Raw genomic sequence first — 25,895 nt, 5'->3', positions numbered from 1 at the left:
TAAATGAAAGAGAAGAAAAAACAAAATTGTGTTATGGAAAATAAAAAATAATATATGTGAGAAAAGTGATGACTTTTTATGGAGATTGTCTATTTGAAAATTGCTGGTTAAGGCAAATATGCCATACAAAAAAGCAAGACAGAATATGTAATAAATGTGGAGAGTTTGAGACTACTGAGCACGTGTTTTTGAAATGTGAAAGTGTTAATAATTTCTGGCAAGAAATATGTAAACATAATAGGATGAAAAGTTTGTTAAAATCTGAACAAATAAATATGGCCATAATAGAATTTGGTTATTGTGGTGCATGAAAATAGGAAGAAGTGAAGAAAATGAACAGAATAATATTTTATGTTTCATGGGCTGTATGGAACAAGAGACTAAATTAAATTGAATACATTGGAAAATGGACTTTGGCAAAAGTTTTGGAGAAAGTAATGTTTTCGTTGTAGATAAAAATGTTGGGGGAACACAAACTGAAATTTATAATGTATGGAGATTTGTAAATAGGCTTAAATAATGTAAATATGTAAATAATATGCAATGTATGCAGTGTATTAATAAAAAAATATATTCTTTTCCATAAGGGGAGGTGTTAGTGTGAGGCTGTTTTGCTTCCTGCTTCAATTCCAGGTACAAAGGCAGCTCAGAGAAACAGGAAGCTACGTTAAGCAATAATGGAGGTCAGAAAGGAGAATAGCAAGGAGGATGTGTTTTTGGTGCTGTTATCCGAACAGCAGAGGTTTAAATATTCAGAAAAGAAGTCGGAACTGAAGGAGAAGCAGAGTGATATATCTGGTGTGTTGGAGATGGGGGGAAAGGCAGTAGATCCTTTTCAAAGCAGTCCAGATATGACAAATGTAGTGGATGTAGATTCAGAAGAGTTGTTCCAGCAGAAGTTGTTCATATACAAAAATGCAGCACAATGTTGTGTTGTTACAACCCTCCAGTCAGGAGGATTGTGGGATGATTTATTGTTGAGTATGGTCGATGAAAGTGTACTGTAAGATGGGAAGGACATGTTGCGGGGGAGAGTTGATGGACAGGATATAAAATGAAGAAGTGAAGAAGAGTGACTATATGAAGGCTGAGAAAAAAACATATGAAGAAATGGTCAGAAAATGAGTGCATGGTAAGAAAGAAGGAAAAAAAGTCTGATAAAGAGATTGTTTAAAATGGGGATTGAACAGAAGAAAGATACAGAAATGGACAGATATAAGGTATAGAAAAAAGTTATTAAGATGCTTGGGGTCAAAACAAACGAGGTAAGAGCATTTATCAATATTAATAAAGAGACTTTTTGTGACATTATTTTTGAGACTGGGCAGATTTATAGAAGAATACAAAAAAAGAAAAATTGTGCACCATGGAACTTATATGTACTTAAGCCCTCTTTTAGGAAAACTAAGAAAAAATAATATACCACTCCAAACTGAAGTGGAAAAAGAGACTTTAAAAAAAGCGTTTATTATATTTTTGTAATGATGTATGGAATTTGTCAAAAGTGTATGGCAATAGAGGTTCATGGACTGGGGCGTGGGATTGCAATGGGATATTGAAACTAGAAAATGACTGCATTGTACATATTCCAAGTGTTACTAATGTCATAAGTGACAGAAGCCTAGTTAGATATTGGGAGCAACCAAAAACATGTTTTATGTGTGGAAAAATGCCAATCATTAGCGGACCGGAGTTCTGCTGTGGTGACCCCTAACTGGGAAAAGCCGAAAGACACAAACAAACTGTTGTTATAGCAGGTAAAACTATTATTACTGATATAAGATGGAGGGAGCATGTTATAAGAATTATTGCAATATATGCATATGTAATAAAAAGGAGAGGGGTAGATGTTTAGAAAGATAATACAATATCTAGCAGTTAACATGGAGGTAATTGTAGAAGGAGACTTCAATTGCAATTTAAGACAGAAAACAAGAAGGTTTATGATGATAAACTAGTAAAAGATACTATAAAATATGGACAACTAAAATATGGAATAAGACTTGGAATTATAGAAGAGATGAAAAAAGTGTAAATAGATTATTTTTTGTTGTCAGAAGGTTTAGTAATAGTTGAACAAGGAGTGCTATTGACAAGCTTTTCAGACAGCAGGACAATCTGGATTATGGTTAAAGGGAATGGTGATTATATAGAAATAGGGAACGGTATAAAAAGAATAAATTAAATGAAATGGGATGACAAAGGGAGAAAAGAAGTTATGACATTATGGCAATTTCATGTAGAAATGAGAGAATTTTATAAAGATTGGTCAGAATGGTGGTTGAATTTTATACTGAAGTATAAAAAATGTTATGTGACATGGCAGAAATAAGTTATACATGGAAAAAAATAAAATATATTTAAAAATGCTGTGATTAATTGCCTAGAAAAGAACAATGATTTTTTGTTTATTAAGGAACAGAAATTGTATGATTTCAATAAGAAAAATAATATTTATTGCACAAACAAAGCAATTTCCTGAAAGGAAAAAAAATAAGAAATTGCACCATCTGTAAGCAAAATAATTAAAGAGAGTAATAGTGTAATGAGGGAAATGAAAGATTTTTCGGCTAAAATGCATAATACACAAGAGGAGATTATAAATATAGTAAAATAGCATATTAAGAGTATTTTTAAAGATTACAGAACAAAGACATGGAAAGAATGGAAAGTATGTACATTTTTGGACATGGAGAATAAAGATTTAGAAAAAGACATAAAAATAAAGAAACTAGAAAAGATATTAAAAGTAATGAATTTAGTGTCAGTGGCATGACCAGTTGGAATAGAAGATAAGATGTATAAAATATGAATATAGAGCAAAATAAATGGTTTATAAAGATATTAGATGAATGGTCAGAAAAAGGTTTCAGGTATAAAGAGCTATGCAGGGGTATCATTAGGTTTATATGAAAAAAGGAAAGAAGGAACAGTACTGGAGATCAATTGTGTTAAATAATACAGATTATAGGATTTTTGTGAAAATATTGCACAAACGCATAGAAGAAGAAGTAGGTAATGTTGTAAATGAATACATATTTGGCATAAAAGGAAAAATGTTCAAGATTCATTATGAATAATTATGGAAAAAGTAGATGATATTGTGTTTAGAAATGTTCAGGTGAAAGTAGTGGTAGGAGATTTAAGCAACGTATTTCACTCAATTATGGGCTATGTTTTATGTATATAATATAAGCAAGAGGCTTAAAAATGTGTGCATGTCAAGATATGAGCATAACGTAGTGAAGATCATGATAAATGGATGGTCAAGTAAAGATATAAAGTAGGGCGGCGCAGTGGTGCAGCAGTTATGCTGTCGCCTCACAGCAAGAGGTTCTCCAGTTCAATTCTCAGTTGGGGTGCCTTCTGTGTGGAGTTTGCATGTTCTCCCTGCGTTCATGTGGGTTTCCTCCCACATTCTAAAGACATGCTTCTGGAGTATTCCTCCCCGGGCCTCCACTGAAAACAGGATCTGTGGAACCTAGTCGGACTTTCCTGGTCAACAAATGTAAAATAAATAAATAAAGGTAGAAAAGGGTATTAGACAAGGTTGTCCATTGAACAATACATTATTTGTATTAGTAGTGAATGCAATATCTACATATATGAATAAAGGATATGGAAGTTTTGAGCTATATTTCAGATGAAGGGATAAAAATGTCCATTTTTATTAAATTATGCAGTTAGTAGTATTACAACAAAGAGTGAAGCAAGTATGGATACAGTGTTAAAACAAATGCAAGAAATTATTTAGGTTATTGATTTTGTATTAAAGTCAAAAAGTCAAGGTTTAGGATTTGAGGGAAAGATTAGTGAAATCAAATTCAATAAAGATAAAACTGAGATCCTTGGGATAAACTTCAGGACACAAGAATGTATAAATAACCTATGGAAAGAAAAAAAATGAGGAAATAAAACATATATATATATATATATATATATATATAGATATAGATATATAGATATATATATATATATATATAGATAGATAGATAGATAGATAGATATAGATATGTATGTTTTGAAAGTCTTTCAGGCTTTCCTTTAAAAATAAAGTTTATTTAATAAATTCTGTATTGTTAGTAAAGATTACTTATTTAGCTAGTGTTTTTAGTCTTCCTTTAAACTTAGAAAAAGATGTATATAATATAATATTTTCTTTTTTCTGGGGATCGAGGTTGAACCCAGTGAAAAGAGAGATACTGTATGTCAAAACCAAAAAAGGAGATTTATAAGGTTTATGTCTTCATTGAACTTATATACAGTAATCAAATGGTTAAAAGAAAATTATGGCTCATTATTAACAAAAATATTAAGTCTAAAATATAAAAAAGAATAGTTGATAATAATAGAAAAAATGGCATGATAAGATTATAGAAAAAGAAAAGGAGCACTTTTACTGCAAGAATGAAAAGATGTAAAAGACATAAAGAAGGTCATAGTATCTTACTGTCCATACAAAAAATTACCAGTGAAGGTGAATAATGCATATAAAACTATAAAAGACAGAGTCATAGGTTCATAGGTTCATACTAGGCTATCTGCCCTAGGGCATTTAAAAGCCTAGCCAGAGTGTGTGTGGCTTTCACCACCCCTTAGGATGAGAATACTATACCCATTAGTTTGCTGTGCCTCTGTCCAGCAGTGATACAGAGATGATTCCCGGGGTAAACCTACGATCTCCCATCCACTCGTCAAGATTTCTCTTGAACAGAGTCAGTGAGGGGCTCTGCCTCACATGGACTGGGATTCAGTTCCATAGTGTAGGGAGTCTCTGGGTGATGAATCTGTCCCTCCAGCATGTCCTATTTATATCCGTGTTGAGGTTTAAGTCTCTTGCTCTCGTGGCTCTGGTGGATTTGGATTTTTTGAGGTTGAGCATGTCCATTAATTCCGGGTTGGACATGGCCTTGTATGTCAGGCACAGATCACCTCTGAGCAGACAGTATGCGACTGAATAGACCTGGAGTTTCTTCAGTCGGGCATCGTATGACATATGTTTGAGCCCCTTTATCCTTTTGGTGAGGAACTTTTGGGGTCTTTCCAACTGCTGCAGGTGTTGGGTAAGGTACATTCCGAATGGGGCGTTGTACTCAATCATTGGTCTGATAAGTGAAGAGTACAGGGGTACAATGACCTCTCCTGATCTGGATGTGAATCCCTTCATGATCAGGTGGGCAATGTAGAAGGTCTTCCTAACCACTTTGGCAATGTGAGTGTCAAAAGAGAGGTTACTGTCAACTTGGGTCCCCAGGTCCCTGATAACTTCTTCCGTGTTTAATGGATTACCACCTATGTGGTAATTAGGGGTTACCTTGTTTTTCCCAAAGGGTATGACTATACATTTTTTGGCATTTAGCTTAAGGCCATGGCTCTGGCACCAGTTATCCATTTCTATGAGACCTTTCTGGAGGATGTCTGTGTCTGATGGAGTGTCAATTATGGTGCCCAGTTTGCAGTCATCTGCAAATTTTGTCAGCCACAATCCCCTATGTTTGCCTGCACTTCAGAAAAATAAATGCCGAACAAGAGGGGGCCCAGGACTGAGCCCTGTGAGACACCGCTCGTGACCGGCTTAGAGTCTGACATGGCACCAGCAACTCTAACCCTGTGTGTTCTGTCCTTGAGCCAGTTTGCAACCCATCTTGTGACATATGGGTTTACATCTAAGCTGGTGAGCTTTTCTATGATGCCCGAGTGGGGTATTGTGTCGAACGCTTTTGCTAGGTCAAGGTAGGCTGTGTGAACTGCCTTACCCTCATCAATGGCCTTAGTAACTGTTTCGAAAAAGTCGACCAAGTTCAAGAGGCAGGATCTGCCCTTGACAAAGCCAAATTGGGTAGGATCCAGTGTCTGTAGGTCCCCAATGTCTTTATTTATGAGTTCCATTATGATCCTCTCCATAGCTTTGCAGACAAGGCTCGTCAAGCTTATGGGGCGGTAATTTCCAGGGTCTGTAGAAGCACCGCCTTTGTGGAGTGGGACCACAGTTGCCGTATGCCATTCTTTGGGTACGTATCCTGTAGTAAGGCTAAGATTAAACAGCAGCCTTATGTGTGGGTTTAGTTCCTCATTGAGTTCGTGTAGCACACAGCCAGGGACACCGTCCGGTCCCATTGATGCTGTGTTTTTTGCTTTAGAGAGAGCAGCTCTCACCTGGGCATCTGAGATGTTTGGGAGGCTAGACTTTGGTGGGATAGATATTTTTTCCTTTTGGGGGGGAGGGAGGGGAGAAATTTGCACTGAACCTGTCTGCCAGTATGTTGGCAATGTCTGTGGGTTCAGTGATTTTTTTATCATTTAGGACTAATTCTGAGCATATCTGGGAGTTTCCACCCAGGTTTCTAACATAGCTAAAGAAGGCTTTATGATTGTCTTTTGTGTCATTAGCGATTTTTCTCTCAAAGTTGGCCTTGGATGATTTTATGAGTGATCGTAGTTTTTTGCTAGTATTGATCAGAGATGCCTTCCCATTTAGGGATTTTGCTCTGTCATGTAGTAGCTTTCTCCTCTTGTTGTAGAGTTTGTTTATGGCTGGAGTCCACCAGACCGGGCGCCTGCCTTTGGTGGAAAGGGTCTTGATTTTATTAGGGATTGCTTGATCCATACATTCCTGGAGGTGCTCGTAGAAGGCATTTGTAAGGGTTTCAGCAGCGTGGGTTGTGGTTTCCACTGGCTCGGGGCCTTGAAGGATATCACTCCAGTCTTAAGAAGTGTGAAGTTTGCTTGTGAGAAGTTCTTCACTGTGGTCTTTTTTGCTGGGGGTGGAGGCGGGATGTGGATCTCCAGTGAGATTAATTTATGGTCTGATCTCACCAATGAGGGATATACTTCCGGTGTGGAGCATTTTGTCCCCATGTTTGTGATGATCAGGTCTAGTATATTTTCTCCTCTTGTGGGAATGGTGACTAGTTGTTCCATAGCATTTGAGTTTATGAACTCAAGGAACCTTTGGGCTAGGGTTTTGGGGCTTGAGTAATGTTCCCAGTCTATGTTTGGGTAGTTGAAGTCACCCAATATGATGGTGTTTGGAGAGACATTCATACTCTCCAGTGTCTTCAGGAAGGCTGTGTGGGTTTCCTGAGTTTGAGAAGGTGGTCTGTAGCATGTTACAAACTGTATGGCAGTTTTACCTATGGTTAATTGCACCTGGATGGTCTCCGATGCTTCGTGCGTTGCCACTAACCTGGAGGTGTGGGTATCCTTTATGAATATGGATACTCCCCCTCCTTTTGTGGTTCGGTCCGGATTTTGGGGCCGGAACGCATGGTATGAGGTATAACCTGATAGTGCTGGGGTGCTCTCAGTAGCCTTGAACCAGGTTTCAGTCACAACACAGACATCGATGTTCTACATACTGAGGAGGGCTTCGAGGGCGTGCATCTTGAGGTTTAGACTTCTGGCATTGAGCAGTATTACCCTTAGTTTTTCTCCATTTTTGTTTTCTAGGGCGGTAGGTTTATCATTTGAGCCTTGCCTAAAAAAGGCACTATGGGTGTGGCAAGAGCCTTTGCCAATATCCGGAAGCCCAGGGGTGACAGGTGCAAGCCGTCCCTTGCGAAGTAGCGTGGCTTGTCAAGCATGTCATCCCAGGCAGAAAGACATTGGATCCCCTTAGAATGACACCAATAATTAAGCCAATTATTAAAGCTGATCATTTTGTCTCTGTATTGTGGCATCATTCTTGGTGACGGTAGGATACTGCTCAGGGTCAGGGTCATACCGGCCTGGGCTACATAATCTGAGAGCTCCTCTATGTCTCTTTTCATGTAGTCCAGGGAGGTACGTCTCAGGTCGTTCACACCGGCATGGACAATGACTGAGTCATACTTGTACTTGCTGTGGAGTGACCTGAGTGCTTGTGTTATGTGGCGGATTCTAGCGCCTGACAGGCAGCTTACTGTGATCTTTTCCTTGTTCAGTCTGGTGAGTGGGACGCGTGTGTCTGACTATGGAGTCACCTATAACAAGTGTGTCTGGCATTGTGTTTGGCCTTAAGGGCTGTGACTGTTTAGCACACTGACTTTGAGAACTATGTGTTGCATGTCTTATGTCTTGAGGTGGCAGTTGCTTGGGTGTCTGCTTTGGAGGCCTCTGTAGTTTTGGTAGATTTTGATCAGTGCCTCCAGTATGTCTTTGTGTGTTTATGTGTTTGTTTTGCAGTTGTGATAGTTCTATGTGAAACTGGGTTTCTGGTGTGCGTGGTTTCCTTCTCCTCCTGTCTGGTCTTGCCAGTCCTGAGTTGAGAGAGCTCAGCCTCCAGTTTGGCTATATAGTTGCATCTCTCACATGTATTTGTGTTTTGTGGGAGAAGGAGTGGGTTGTCTGTGTACATGAGGCAATTGTAACATTGCCTCAAGATGCCCAGATTCACTAGCTGAACAGGAGAGGACGCTAGCAACTGACCCTTCGACATGCTAGAAAAAGTGAAAAAGTTTGCTGTGTAACTGAGTTAGAAGGGACCTATAGGGAAATGGGTACTCAAGGGGATTCTAGGCTAATGTAGTACTTTGTTTAGTATACAAGTACTTTACCTATATAAAAATGCTTTAGGAGCAAGTGCTGAGCTTTTGAGATAGAGAATAGACTGTTTAGATTGCAAGTAGAGAAGTTCTAAGGGAAAAATTGAAGAGCAGACTTTACGGAGCCAGAAATAGTTTAACCTTGTTTAACCGGCGCTGCCCGATGGTGCTCTATGGGCAACTCCGCGCTAAATCACGCAAAAGTGCGCTAAAGCGGGCTTTATAGTCTGTTTATATTGTGGGGAATCTGAAACTTTTGGACATGTTTTTATACAATGTAAAAGGGTAAAAATGTTATGGGGGAAGATTATAGAGAGAGAGAATATGTGAGTGACTTTAAAGACGTAAGTAATTTAAATATGGATATGAATGTATTTTGCTATTATAGAAACATAAATAAGAAAGGTTGAAAATCTCAGTAAAAAATATTTGCTATACTATGGTTAATCTGGAGTCAGATGATTAAGGAGATCATGTTCAATGAAAAATAGGACTTAGCGATGATGTTGAAAAAATAAGGTTTTTGTTATGGAAAACTGGAGTGGGCGGTCAAAAAAGTAATAAATATGTGTTTATATGATGAAACAGAGTGTAAAAGAGGATGTGATTTGTAAATAATATATATATATATATATATATATATATATATAGAGAGAGAGAGAGAGAGTTGAAAATGTATAAATAATGTAAATAAGTAGCAATGTAAATAGTTATTTGATTGTGCAAGTACTTATGGAGTATGTAAATAAAGAACCTGTACTCTTTTCACTATGTGCTGTGAGATCTTTTACATCCACCTAAGTTACCACCAACATAAGCAGATAAGGCCTCAGTATAATATCTCACCCAAAAGACAGTACACTCAGGAGTGCAGCACTCTCTTATGTATTAGACAAATAAATTGTTTGTCTAAGGTTACATTCCAATCTTTACCTATTATAATTGCATAATTACTGATATTTTTTTAAACCTGTCAAAGTTTAAGAAAAAAATCATAACAAATCTTGACATGTAGCATCTGCCAAAAGTAGTACTAGATTGAATGATATAAAGTGCTGTACATAGGTTCATAGGTAGGTACTAGGCTATTGGCCCTAAGGCCTATACAAGCCTAGCCAAAAAGGTACCCTGGCTATTGCCACCCAAGAAAATTATTTTCCTGTGCCCCTGTCAAGCAGATCCACAGAAGTGATCCCCGGGGGGAATTTCCTAATACCCATCCAATCATCAAGATTTTTCTTGAAGAGTGCTAATGAGGAGCTCTGTTTAACATAGATCGGTAGTCTGTTCCAGAGTATGGGAAGTCTCTGGGACATGAATCTATCCCTCCAGTATGTTCTGTTTATTGTGGTGACAAGGTTTAGGTCCCTAGAGCATGTAGCTTGGAGGGATTGGGATTTCTTTAAGTGGAGCATGCCCAACAGCTCTGGGTTTGACATAGCTTTGTATGTTAGGCAGAGATCATCTCTGAGTAGGTGATATGCGACGGAGTAAAGCTGGAGTTTTTTGAGACGGTCTGTGTAAGGCATCTGTTTGAGGCCAGTAATCCTCTTTGTGAGGTATTTTTGCAGCCTTTCCAGTTATTGTAGATGTCTTCTGAGGTACATACCAAAAGGGGCATTGTACTCTATAATGGATCTAATGAGTGATGAGTAGAGGGGAACAATGACCTCTTTTTTTCTGGATGAGAAACCTTTTGTGATGAGGTGTGCCACGTAGATGGATTTCCTGACCACTGTGGCAATGTGATTATCAAAAGAGAGTCTACTGTCTACCTGTGTCCCAAGGTCTCTTATCACACTTTCAGTGTTAAGTAGACTACCGCCTATGTGGTAGTTCATGGGTAAAGAGTTTTTACCAAAGGGGATGACAATGCACTTTTTGGCATTGAGCTTGAGACCATGTTTTTGACACCAGGCATCTGTCTCAGTGAGGCCCTTTTGTAGGATGTCCACATCGTTAGGAGTTTCAATTATGGCTCCTAGTTTGCAGTCATACATTCTTAGAATATCCCCAACTTACAATGTAGACATCACCTCACTTTGAAATGACAAGGTTGTTAAAGACATTGGAACTTCGGTTGATGATTGTTTCTCCTTTGATCATCATGCAACAACAGTAGTCAGAAAATCCTTCTGCTTAACACCGACAATGGCAAAATGAATATCATCCAGATCTAAAGAAGTCATTGTCTACTTATATTCAGCATTGATTAGGCCAGTTATTGAACATAATGCACCCTTTGAGATGTACCTCATCAGACATTCAAACAAAACAACTAGAAAAATCACACTGGTTTCTAGCTAAGAGGATCACTGGCTTAAAAGCCCCAAGAAACTAGAAAAGACTGGAAGCACTGTCTCTTTATTCAGTATCTTATAGATGTCAGAGGGGGGGATCTATGTTCTGCCTTCCATGCCATTAGGGACCCAATGGTCCTGGATCTCTTGTATCTCCACAAACCAAATAGTCCCACAAATACTAGAGCCAGTGATCTAAATTTTAATCAGCAAATAAAGAAAACACAGCGGATGGAATGGTTCATTATGCAGCACCTTCTCCTCCTCTGGAATAGGCTTCCATATAAATTAAGCAGTGGGATACAGTATCATCCTTCAAATGGGAATGGGATGATTTGATGGGTATTCTCAAACTCACCCCTGGTTTGACTGTCCTATCCCATACTGATAAGGTATAAGTGATCACAAGACACAATTGTCTTGAATTTCCTGTCATTCTTATAAGCTAAATTAAACATAGTTGAGTTCTTTAAACCGGTTACCAATGCCATGCACAATGGTCAAACAGTTCACATTACTTACCAGGAGTTTGCCAAGGCCTTCAGCACTATAATCCATGCTGAGATTATTGACAAACTTTCCCAACTCAAGATTAACCCATGCATAGTTTGCTGGTGAGTAAGAGTGTCATAGAACCCCCTTCCTTTTTGATATGTATATTTATCTTACATGAAAACTGATATTACAGGACTATGATTGCACACTGGATGTGATTATCAAGTTCCATTCTGATACTCAAATTATCTAGCAAGATCTAGACCACACAATTGCATTGTGTGCTAATTATAGCTAACCTGAATACTAAGAATTACATCGCAGCTTATTTTAGTAAATGTAGTATTACTACTGCATACCATATAGATAACATGTATGTTAAATATGACATGGGACACAGGCTCTTTGGTTACCATGTGTATAAAAAATCTCTCTTTTTACTATCATGTATCTGTTATGGCAATACATTATTTCTATCATACACACTGCACCATGTTTGGTATCTCTTCAAGATAAAAACAAATTATAGTCCTGGTCTATTCCTCCTTTTTTATTTTGTCTATCATTCAATATAACCCTCCCTTTGACATGTATATTGCTAAGCACATAAACAACAGTGCAGGGTTTCAGTGCATGCTACTCATTCAGACTCAGTGCAGAAAATAGTGATGTTATTGGAGGAGGCCTGGCTACATTCCAAAAAAGCCATGTCACCTGCAGGCTGTTAAACAAGGATGATGACTTTGAATGTCACCATATCCTTTTTACTGTAAATAACCCTTCAATGAGGCATCTCCAAACAAATTGCCATCTCTCCCTAAGAAGCCTAAGTATATTATCTAGGGTAACTTCAAGTATCCCTGCAGGCTCTTAAACAAGTATGATGACTTTGAACATCACCATATCCTTTTTACTGTAAATAACCATTCAGTGAGACACCTCCAAACAAATTGCCATCTCTCCCTAACAAGCCTATGTATATTATCTAGGGTAACTTCAAGTATCCCTGCATTAAGTGTGAAACATACACCACCTCAAATAAATACACACAGAGATTCCTAGATGTAATTAATGCTATCTCACTAGATCAACTGGTTCTAGCCTCAACTAGGGGTTCAAAAACATTAGACCTGATTCTCACCAATATCGCCACCCTATGCTTAACACCTACTGTTACCATGTTGTTGAGCAAATCTAAGCACCATTTGGTAAACACTCACTATGAGGGCAAACTCTGATGTATCACAAACCCTTCTAAGGTAAACCTAATCTAGCAAACAGATGAACTGATGAAATATAAGCACCCTCCTTTCCTCAATGACCCCATCTCATATGCCTCCACATTAGTGGACAATTTCTATACCCACCACAAAACGTGCATTGAGACATCTATCCCCATAACACTTCAATATAATGCCAAATTCATGGGTGACTTTAATTACCCCACTATTAACTAAGAATACTATATAACACCAAACATACAGGCACAGAGATTCCTAGATTTTGTAAACACAAACTCTCTGGACTAGATTAGCAATACACCAAGCAGGGGTGCAACCATGCTCGATCTGGTCCTTATTAATATGGGAGAGTGCTACACACTCCCTAGTATTATGTCTTCTCTGGTAAGGTCATACCGCAAAATGGTCTTCTTTGAAGAAAAAATAAAGCCTGGACCCCCACCCCCCACCCCCACCCGCCACCGCTAGACCTACCTGGAATATTCAGGAATTATTCTAAAGCTAACTTCCTGCTATTAAGTGATAACCTGGCAAAATGTGAAGCTCCCAAAAACCCTGAGAACACAGCTGCCTATGCAGAACTGTTCACATAAACGCTGCACAAGCATGTTAATAGCTGCATAGAGGCAGCTGTACCCACCAGGAAGAAGTACAGAACTAACTCAAAAAACAAACCACCCCGGTGGAATAACAAAATCAATAGGCTGTATAACAGGAGGAAGAAAATAATGACAACAATTAGGAGACACAGCACCCAGCAGGATAAAAGCACTCTCATCAAACTAAACAAACAACTCAGAGGACAAATAAAGTCTACCAAAGACAAATTTGAGGTAATTTTAGCCTCTCAGGCCAAGGACAACCAGAAGGCATTCTTTAGGTATGTTCACAACCTCAAAGGCAATGCACAACCTATACTGAGCCAAAATATATAACAAACCTACTGGCCAACAAATTCAGCTCCAGCTGTACCCCTCTCTCGCCACCTCAACCTTTTCTCAGGAAATACCATCAAATATAACAGCCCCTGCTATCACTAAGGAGCAGGTTTTTAATGCTCTCTCTAAGACTAAGAACACTGTGTGAATGGGCCCAGACAATATCCCAGGATGCCTTCTAAATAGCATGAAACATGACCTATCAGGCCCTCTGCAATTGCTATTTAACTGCAGCCTCCAAACAGGCTTTGTGCTTTATGAATGGAGAACAGCAACAGTCTGCACAAAGGTGGGTCATCTACAGACCATGGAAACTACAAACCCATAAGTCTCACTAGTCTAATATGCAAAGCCATCAAAGGAATTATCATGGAAAATGACCAGTAATGATATAGTAAACCTCCTGACACTGGAGCCAACCCAGTTTGGTTTCATCAAGGGCAGATCATGCCTACTTAACCTGGTGATCTTTTTTTGAGAAGGTAACCAAAGCAATGTATGAGGGCAAAATGGTTCACACTACCTACTTTGACCTGGCCATGGCATTTGACACAATACCCCACTCGGACATTGTTGACAAACTCAAGAGGTTAGGTACAAACCTGTATGTCACCCAGTGGATAGCCAACTGCCTCACAGACAGGCCCCGGGAATTTAATATTGGTGAGCCCACCTCTTCAAAGAGGCCAGGCACAGGTGGAATCCCTCAGGGATCAGTCCTTGGACCACTCCATTTTAGCATTTACTTCTCTGAAGTCAAAGCCATTGTCAATGGTCTCTGACTAACTAAATTTGCAGATGATTGCAAATTCAGAGCTGTCATTTAATCCCAAATCGACACAAATGTTCTCGAGGAAGGGCTGACACAGACAAACAACTGTTGTCAGAGCCATGGACTAAAACTAAATGCCAGGAAATGCATAATATTATCCTTCTGGAAGTCATCCACCTCTGGTAACTATCATATTGACAACACACCCCTTAGAGCTGATCCAGTAGTCAGGAACTTGGGGATACACATAGACAGTAATCTAGCCTTTGATCATCATGTGTCTGCAGTAGTGAGGAAATCATTCTATGTTGCACAACTTATAATAAAGTATTGAGTACATTGCACCTTTTTTATGTACCTAACCAGCCATATCCAACAAATGGAACATCCACAAAGGTTCCTCACTAAAAGAATACAGAATAAAAGAATACAGGCCGCAAGTAAAATGCCCTTTGCCGACTGCCTCAAGGCTCTATCCCTGAATTCTGTCTCCTACAGGCTGTTGAGGGGAGACCTATGCCTTGACATACAGAGCATTGTCAGACGCCACTCTGACGGACCTCCTGCATATCAGCAAAACAAACAGCACCTATTCTAAAGCCTTAAACCTTGCCTCTAATATAAATATGACCTGCCGAAGAGACAGGTGTATATCCCAGAGACTACCCTGTCCTCTCCATCCATGTGAGGGAGAGTTCCTCCCTAATCCAAATCAAGTTTAACTTGGACAGCTGGATGCAGAACAGGAAAAGTCAGACCTGACTTGGCACCTATGTCTCTAATGGATACAAGCAAGCTGTAAATGGTTCATCTCCCAGGCCCTCTGCTTGTAAATCTCTCAACTTCTCAAAACACTCTTAAACAGCGCAATTCCATTTCTCCATATGTGTTGAAACTTTTGGTGCAAAGTCTAATAGATCTTTAAGGCACACAGTGATCTAGCATCTCTGCATTTTGCTATATGATATATATCGCTATACAATTTTTCTTTGTTAGTCACCTTTGCTAATCATATTTTTCTTTGATTTTCTTTTGGGCTCATTAAGTGTTAAAATACTCAGTTATCTACGTATATCAGTACATGATATGCTCTATGTAGTGGTATCACTATAATGTTATTAGTTGCTTAAGTTATCATATGACTACTAATGTATATTGATAGATCTTACTAATTGTTATTATTATTTTTGTGGAGTTTTTCTCCCTGGGTCTGCACTGAAAATGGGCTCCTGGCCCAGTTGGACGCTATCCAGTTAACAAATATAAATAAATAAATAAATGTTTCATCTCCCAAGCCCCTGCTTACACTTATCAAGGGGACCAGAATTTGTCAAAGATTTGAGATGCGTGGCTAGGCTTAAAAAGGCCCTTGTGGTCATTAGCATTGTAAACAACTATGAACCTAATAAACACCAATGGTGGAAATCTAGTATTAAAACCCTGTACAATAAGAGGAAGAAACTCATAGCCCATAAATTAAACTTACTACCCCATCATCAAGAGATGAACTCAAAAAAAAAAAAAAAAACAAATAATTCAGAAATAAAATACTTCAAAAGTAATTATGAATTGAGAATTGCTATATCTGCAAAGGACAACTGAAAAGTTTATCTGGCTATACCAAAACCTCAGAGGTAATGCCCAGCAATTATTAGAGAAAATATATAGCACCACCTAACTTGCCCCCTGAGGATGTATTCAAAATGCAGCTCTAACTTTATTCTACTATATCCCCATAATTTCCCTAGATTAGTAACAAACTCCTCTGATCACCTCTGAGCAATTCCTGAATGCTCTATCCAAGGCCAAAATCATTTGCTCGCCAGGTCCTGGTGCAAAGCTGCCTTCTTGCCAGCACTGTCTTGTACAGTCAGTACTAAGCCTATTCAACCTCATTCTCTCCACTGGAATTAGAGAACAAGAGGCAATCCATACACTCCCTCAGGATCCCAAGTGCTACAGTGCTAGCCATCGATGTGCGGTCTGTGTGCGGACTCTATATTGTGAGCAGTGCTGGTGTATTTAAAGTAACTGAGAATCTAAAGAGGTACAGGGGAATATTACAGTGATGTTAGTTTGTTGGACTAGTTATATGTTTAGCATTGCTCAGTACTGCACTGATTAGCATGATTCAGAGGAAGCTCACACAGCTCAGCACAAGCAGTTTAGAGAAAGCAGAAATGGATTATAAAAACTTACCCTTCCTTTAGTAAAAGAGACAGAATTATACTTGCACATACTTCCTGATGGAGAAGTCCTAGTGCTATGTCGATGCAATCAGTGGAGCACCGTGCAGTAAATTTAACAGGAGTAAACAAAAGAACTTGTGGAACTAGGTAACATTTGAAACCCAGCTGCTGTAAACCACCCAGAACCTGTGTTCATCATTCTAACTCTTACTTAGATGACTGACAAATTATTCTAGGATGGCTGCTAACTCTTGCCAAGTTTTGATTTTCCCAAGGACTGATTCAAATAGAACTAAACAGCATTAAACAAATAGAAGAGCTACAAAAAGCTAAATTGCAACCAGAAACAGTAACAGGAAATTTAAATACAGCTCAGAATGATTAGAATAGCTAGACAACTTAAGTCCAGACAAAGAAAAATAGCTTTCCCATATTTTTCCTCTCTTTGTATTATTGTTGTATTGCAATGACGTATGATACTATACATAATGGTTATACCGAATAAGATAATGACTGTGTTGAAAAAAAAAAAAAAAAATATATATATATATATATATATATATATATATATATATATATATATATATTTATATGGGTCACTGTTGTATTATTGAAAACACAATTCATCGAATTGTGTTTCTAACACACTTTAGCGAAAGTGTATATTGTCGAAAGTGCATATTGTCGAACATGCACTTTCGCTAAAGAAATTAACATAAAAAAAAGTAAAAAAAAAAATTACATCAAACAGTGTTATGCAGGGGGGCAAGCCCCCCTGCGCCCCCACACCCCCTACTTTATCATTCCCACTCTGACATCGCAGTACAGTGGGGAAAAGGGAATATTCCTTTATCCCCACTATACCACGATGTCAGCGATAGTTTCATTAGTTGTAAATCAACACTATACGTTGAATTACAACTAACGGTGCATGCAAACTGCATGCTTTCCTTAATTTACCACTCTCTATTTAGTGAAAGTGCATTTTCGATAAAATGCACTTTCGCTAACTTGTGTCCACCAAAACACGGTTTTGATGAACCATGTTTCGACAATGTAACAGTGACCCCATATATATACCAGCTCTAGAGATCAGGTCATATCTGCTCTGTCCAAGGCCAAAAACACTGCCTCAATGGGACCAGATAAAATCCCAGGTTGCTTATTAAGCAATCTGAAACAGGACGTAGAGGACCCACTTAGTGTTCTCTTAAACCATAGCCTGAGAACTGGCTTTATTCCAGCAGAGTGGAGAACAGCAACAGTAATCCCCTTGCACAAAGGGGGGGGGGGGCATCAATCAACCCTGGGAACTAGAACTATAGACCCGTAAGTCCAATCAGCCTCATTTGCAAGGCCATGGAAAGAATCATCATGGACCTTATCAACAAAGATATAGACTACCTTCAAAGTTTAGATCCAACCCAGTTTGGCTTTGTTAAGGATCGATCATGCTTATTAAACCTAGTAGACCTCTTCGAGAAAGTCACCAAAACCTATCTTGACCTAGCCAATTTTTGTGACACAATCCCCCATTCAGGTATCATTGAGAAACTCTCTCAGCTAGGCATTAATCTTTATGTCACTAGAGGGGTAGCCAGTTGTCTCACTGACAGAACACACACTGTCAGAGTTGGTGACTCCACCTCTGCCAATACACCCGTCACCAGTGGAGTACCACAAGGATCTCTGTTGGGCACTTTACTATTTGGAATCTATTTCTTGGAAGTCCAGGTAATAGTAGAATAGCCTTTGGCTTACCAAGTTCACTGTTGATTGCAAAGTGGGTGCAATCATTGAGTCCCACAATGATGTTATAATATTACGGGAGGAGCTAACACAGACAAAGCCATGGTCTAAAACTAAATGCAAAAAACTGCATTATAATCCCCTTTGGCAAAGCAGAATTCCCTGCTAATTACAATATTGACAGAACCCCCCCCCCCAAGTTCAAACCCAGTGGTGCGAGCTCTGGAAACACAGGTGGCAATCTGAACTTTAACCACCAAGTCTTCTATGCTGTGCATCTCATAAGTAAGGGCATTGCATCCAGTTCAAGGATGTTATAACTCTACTGTACTCAACCCTCATCAGACCATTAATGGAGTACAATGCATGTACCTCACCAGACACCTGCAGCAGCTGGAGAGACCAGCGAGGTTTCTCACCAAGAAAATATAGGGCCTCAAAACCATGACTTACATAGATAGACTGAAAGCCCTGTCACTGTACTCTGTATCAAGTAGGTTGCTGAGAGGTGACTTGTGCCTAGTCTACAGGATAGTCTCTGACCCTGCCCTGATGGATATGATGCACATCTGCAAGACAAATGGTACAAGAGTCACTCACTGTAGGGATCTTAACAGCCTGTAACATTAACAGGACATGCTAGTGAGACAGATATATCTCCCACAGATTGCCACTCCTCTGGGATAAACTTCCAATTCACATGAAATAGAGCTCCTCACTGACCTTATTCAAGTGCAACCTGGACAAATGGATGGGAGACCACAAATTCACCCCAGGGGTGGCACCCATGTCCCTCATGTACAGAGGTAATCAGTGTTTATCATAGAATCTTTCTGTGAATTAAATCCATCTACCTAAAGACAATTGAGGCAATTCAGGATTAACGTGTCTAGGCTTGTAAGAGCTCTAGGGCCACTAGCCTAGTAACCTCCTATGAACTTATGAACCTATGAACATAAGATAATGTCCTTTAGAAAGCTTAACTGTATCCCTTACTTTTGGCAATGATATGCAGACTATTTGTCCTCTAAGGAGCACCCCCCATCAATATGGCACCAACTGAATCTGTATAGAATTTATCTATTGCTACATTGCCTATCCAATCATCCTGACAGGAGGAGATGCCATTGTAATCCTTCATCCAGTCCTTTCAGATCCTCAGTTCATACATAATGTTAAGATAGCAAATGCAGCTACATCTTAACATATTTTATAACAGGTAACAAAGATTCAACAACTTTACCTTGTATCTACTTCTGTTGCTTTTCTTACAACACAAACATTTTCAAGACACTTAGAAAATGTGCCAGTACAGTACTATGTTTTTTATGAGCTCACTTAATACATTATAAAAGTTTGTCTCTGTTATAAGAATACAGCATCCATAGGACCAGATGACACCCCGTCTGTGTACTACAAAATGAATAGGCACCTCACCTAAGTGTCATGTTTAATCATAGCCTCACCTGAGGCTTCATGCCCAATGAGTGGCACACAGCTGCAGTTATCCCACTTGCAATGGGGGATCCACCTTGGATCCCAGGAACTATCATCCCATCAGTCTGATGTGCCTGATCTGCAAGGCCATGGAATGCATTATCATGGAACTTATAAACAAGGCCATGGATCTTGTCTCCTCAACCTGACTGACTTCTTTGAATCAGTCTCCAGAGCCATGGACAAGGGTAAGGCAGTCCACACAGCCTATCTGGACCTCACCAAGGTCTTTGACACCATCCCCCACTCTGGAGTCATAGATAAACTTACCAAGCTGGCATTAATTCCTACATCGCTTGATGGGTTGCCAACTGGCTTACTGACAGAACCCACAGTGCAAAAGTAGCCGACTCAAAATCCAGCTCCAGACAAGTGACAAGCGGAGTACCTCAGGGTTCAGTCCTGGGATCTCTCTTGTTTGGTATCTACTTCTCTAAAGTACAGACCAGCACTAAGGGACTCTGGCTAACAAAGTTTACAGATGACAGCAGACTAGGAGCCATTATTGAATCCCCAAATGATTTGGATATTCTGCAAAAGAGCCTTACAGAAACAGATGCTTGGTGCCAGAACCATTGGCTCAAGCACAATGCCAAGAAAAGTATAGTTATCCCCTTTAGGAAAAAACATGTACCCATGAATTACCACATAAGTGGCAGTACACTAAACACCAAAAGTGTGATAAGGGACTTAGGAACACAGGTGGACAGTGGTCTCACCTTCGATAATCACATAGCCACAAAAATCAGGAAATCCTTCTTTGTGGCACACCTCATCACTAGGGGGCTTTTCATCCAGAAAAAAGGAGGCCATTGTCCCACTGTACTCATCCTCATTAGACCCATTATAGAGTACAATGCCCCGTTTGGTATGTACCTCACAAGACATCTGCAAAAACTGGAAAGGCCTCAGAAATACCTCACTAAAAGAATCACAGGTCTAAACCAGATGCCCTATGCTGTCCATCTAAAAAAACTCCAGCTATACTCTGTCACATATCGCCTACTCAGAGGTGATCTCTGCTTAACATACAAGGCTATGTCAAACCCAGTGCTGTTGGACATGCTACACTTAAAGAAATCCCAATCCCTCAGAGCTAAATGTTCCATGGATCTAAACCTGGTCAACACTATGAACAAAACATGCTGGAGGGATAGGTTCCTGACCCAGAGACAACCCATACTCTGGAATAGACTGCCCATACATGTCAAGCTGAGTGCCTCTTTGGCCCTCTTCAAAAGGAACCTTGATGATTGGATGGGAGATAGGAAATTCACACTGGGGATCACACCAGTCACACTGCTAGGCAGGGGACCAGGGAAGTAAATATTCTGGGAAGAAATAGCCAGGGAATTGTTACAGCTAGGCTTGTATAGACCGTAGGGCTGATAGCCTAGTACCAACCTATGAACCTATGAACCTATGAACTAAAAAAGATAACCCTTAAAACATGAAAGTAATGCTGTCTAAAATGAATACTTTACAATGCTCTGTTGGAATTGATATTAAATTCTTAGTGCTAGATACAGAAACCCAGGAAAGCTCAGTGGCTTGTTTTAATCAGTTAATATATCATAGTCACACATCATAACTTCAATTTATAAAAGGGGTCTGCACAATGAGATCATTAAATAAGATGGACAGGTTGACAGACGAGATCAGACAGGAGTCCCCATGGACTATGATGTTTGCAGATGACATTGTGATCTGTAGTGAGAGTAGGGAACAGGTGGAGGAGACCCTGGAGAGGTGGAGATATGCTCTAGAGAGAAGATGAATGAAGGTCAGCAGGACTAAGACAGAATATATGTGTGTGAATGAGAGGGGAGGATAGAGAAATGGTGAGGATGCAGGGAGTAGAGGTGGTGAAGGTGGATAAGTTTAAGTACTTGGGATCAACAGTTCAGAGTAATGGTTAGTGTGGAAGAGAGGTGAAGAAGAGAATACAGGCAGGATGGAGTGGGTGGAGAAGAGTGTCAGGAGTGATTTGTGACAGACGAGTACCAGTAAGAGTGAAGGGGAAGGTCTACAAGAGGGTAGTGAGACCAGCTATGTTATATGGGTTGGAGACAGTGGCATTGACAAAAAGGCAGGAGTCAGAGATTAACGTGGCAGAGATGAAGATGTTAAGATTTGCACTGGGTGTGACGTGGATGGACAGGATTAGGAATAAGTATATTAGAGGGTCAGCCCAGGTTGGAAGGATTGGAGACAAAGCCAGAGAGGCAAGATTACACTGGTTTGGACATGTGCTGAGGAGGGATGCACAGTATATTGGGAAAAAGATGCTAAGGATGAAGCTGCCAGGTAACAGGAAAAGAGGAAGGCCTAAGATAAGGTTTATGGATGTGGTGAGAGAGGACATGCAGGTGGTTGGTGTGACAGGACATGATGCAGAGGACAGGAATAAATGGAAACATTTGATCTGCTGTGGCGACCCCTAATGGGAGCAGCCTAAAAAAGGAGAAGACACTCCATTGCTCCAATTGCAAAAAATTAAGAAAGGAAACAGTAGCAGAGCTGGTACTCCTGAATTTCAAATTCAAATTTAAAGTGAACAATTCTCAGCATAGGTTTAGGAAGTTCATGGGTTTAAAACAGCCTTGCTAGCTTTTACAGAACATACATGGAAGGTACTTAAAGAAGAAAATGCAGAGACAGTGTTTTATCAGGCTTTTAGGATATGGCCATGCATACACTGATGATGGCAATGCTTCCAAAATTGGCATTGTTGATCCTAACCTGCAATGATTTGTTGTTTATCTGTACAAATGCAAGCAGGTTATGCTATGAATAGGTAGCATTATATCATCTTTTAAACCTTTGCTGGTCATCCCCTTGGGTTGGAGTACTACATTAGTAGCTATTTATAATATACGCAAATAACATGTGAAGATACTGTTTCAGTTTCAAAACTGTCAAATATGCAGGTTATGAAGCTCTCCTTTCTAACTCAGATTCAAAACAAGTTCATACATCACATCCAAGAAAATGTAGTAACCTCAGACATAGGATAGTGTGATTAGGACTATATCTTAGCACTAATAAGGTGACACGTTTATTGTCTTTATCCAAAATCTTATTAAATGCTTTCAGTTTGTTCATATGCCACTTTGAAGATGTTTTAGCAACATCAAGCACAGAATAGATGTATTTGCCCTACATGCTAGCATTAATAAGGTGTAATCTTTATTGTGTCTATCTAAACGCACCTACTGAATACTTTAAAATTGCATGTCTGTCACCTCTAAGAAGTTTTAGCAACCTCCAGCACAGGATAGCTTCATTAGGCCATATCATAGCATTAATAGTGTAAATATTTATTGTTTATATCCAGAATTGTACTGGACAACTACAGAAGGTATAATTCAGGCCATGAATGTTTTTGCCCTGGAAGTACGCAGTGGCATCAGTACCACATATTTATCATATAGCATGAGTTAAAAATCTCTGCAGTGAAGAAACATCAACACCAACACCTGGTGATACTGTACATGGCCAAAAAGTAGTAAGGTAGCTCATGTCGTTGTACATCCAGCATTATTTCTGGTATTTGTAGGCAGAACAGAGCTAGCAAGTATGACAGGTGCAAGGCAAACAAACATGTATACAACAAAAAAGAAGCCAGCACCTGGGATGAATGAAGAAAAATTTATTGGAACTAGACCGGTTTCAGCACGTAGCTTTCATCAGTAGTATAATCACAGGCAGCAGGAAAAGACCTTGCAATAAATACCTGTTCCAATCTTAAATTTGACATCATTTCCTGTTTTAGAATGAAAACAAAATAATGTTATAAATCTACAATGCTTGAGTAATTGTTATAATAACATAATAAAATAAACATATAAATTGATAATTATTATACCCACAAATATATCAGGCACAAAAACTAAATAGAGGAAATATTACAATTTGTCATTAAGTCCAGGGGAAAAAAGACCACCTAATTTCACTATCCATTTTCTTTCCTTGCTATTAAGTATATCATGCCATCCAGTTTTGAAGGATCTATTACCTGTAATATTATCTATAATTGTAAATGAAAATTTGTCAGTAGGGTGATTCAATGTGTGTCTGTATAAGGCATTGGTAGCTCGGGCATTCCTGATGTCACCTATGTGTTCAGACATTCTAACCCTAAATTGTCTGGATGTCTGGCCTACATAGAAAGCTTGGCAGGTGCACATAGCGAGATAGAGAACCCAATCCGTACTACAATTACCAAAACAGTGTATATTGTAAAGTTGTCCAGTATTCCTGCTAGTGAAGATTTTGGTTTTAAATACATACTTACAAAAAGTGCAGTGTCCACAAGGGTATGATCCAACTAGTTTATCCACCATAAGAGTTTGCTGTTGATAAATATCATCCCGAAATGTGTTTTTTTTTATAGTGAGAAAAATAAGACCCTAAGGTCTTGCCTTTTCTGTATGAGAATGAACACCTATCCCCCAGGTGGTCCTCCAACTGTGAATGAGTTTTAAGAATGTTCCAATGCTTGTCCACAATGTCCAAAAGGTGCACTGGATTCCTTCCATATGTACTCACAAACCTCAAAGTGTCATGACTATTCTGATTGTGATGTGGTTGATATTGTAATAATGTATCCCTGGATCGGTTTTTGGACCATTGCATGGCAGAACTTACATTATGTTTAGCATATCCCCTTGCTAAAAATCTATTGGCTAAATCTTCATGGTGTTGTGTCAGGTCCTGTTGAGAAGAGCAAATCCTTTTAAGGCGCAAAAACTGAGATTTGGGAATATTATTGATTGTATGCTTGGGATGGAGACTGTTGGCATGTAACAAGGTGTTATATTCAGGAAATTTATGATATACAGTAGTTCTTAATGTATTATCAGGCTGGCACTGTAAAAGCATGTCAAGAAAATGAATTTCATGTTGATGGTAATCAACAGTAAACTCAGCGCCCCATATGTTTCCATTTAGATGTTCTACAAACTCATCCAAATATTGGCTACCTCCTTTCCAGACCAGCCAACAGTCATCCAGGTATCTTCTCCAAATGTCAATTTCAGGCATATGTAAGTTATGCAGTTCATCATAAATAATATGCTCCTCTACATACCCCATATAAAGGTCAGCATAAATTGGGGCAAAAGAAGCCCCCATCGCTGTGCCCTGTATCTGCCAATAGTAATCCTATTGGAAATAGAAAACATTTTTTTTGAGGATGTGTTCCGCCATGCAAATAAGTAAGGTGTTAAAACCAGGGAGATAGATATTAGCTTTATTCAACCAGAATTCGATGGCAGCTAATCATGCCCAATGCGGAATACTAGTGTATAATGATTTAACATCAAGGGTACACATTAGCCAATGTGGTTCTAGTTGGGAATCTGAAACAATTTGCAAAAATTCAGTGGTATACTTGAGTCTAGCTCTAATAAATAGCAGACATGGTTTGAGTTTATCCGTGAGGAATGCTGACAAAGGTTCAGTGAGGGACCCAATCCCTGAAACTATAGGTCTACCGGGTGGTTGATGAGAAGATTTGTGAATCTTTGGTAATAGATATAAATATTGTTTGGCAGGATCAATAACTGTTAAATGTGATTTAGTATTAGCACTAATAATACCTTCCTCAACTGCATTCTGTAGAAAATCATCAATTTTGTTAAAATTAGGAGTAGGGTCAATGGGCATCTTCATGTAATGATGGGGGTTAGACAACTGTCTATTTCCCTCTTCCCAATAATAATCGGAGTCCATAATGACCCCCGCACTACCCTTATCAGCAGGGAGAATAACAATATTGGTATTATTCCTAAGATCCCTGAGGGCCTGTTGTTCTACTTTTGATAGGTTATGTTTAGTAATGTTTTCGGAACCTAAATGAAAGTGTAGATCTTTGATGACCGCTTGCTGAAAAATGGCCACATGTTTGTTCATGGGTGGATTGAAGTTAGACTGATGGAATCTAAATTCAGAAGATCTTTGAGAATGATCTTGTTGATCCTGTTGTCCAAAAAAACAATTTGAGATTATTTTTTCTGCAAAATGCTATAATATCAGAAACAAAAGTACTCTCATCAACAAAAAAGCCAAGGATGGATCCAAGACCTTTATTAAGCAATGCTTGTTCATTATATGTTAAAACATGTTGAGAAATATTGTGTACATTAGTGCATTGAGAATCTATTTCACTATTGATTGGAAAAGGTCCTC

Source organism: Protopterus annectens, chromosome 1.part1 (genome assembly GCF_019279795.1).
Source record: "Protopterus annectens isolate FY-2018-M chromosome 1.part1, PAN1.0, whole genome shotgun sequence".
Classification (NCBI taxonomy): Eukaryota; Metazoa; Chordata; order Ceratodontiformes; family Protopteridae; genus Protopterus; species Protopterus annectens.
The sequence above is the reverse complement of the archived record's forward strand: the minus strand, read 5'-3'. Positions refer to the sequence as shown.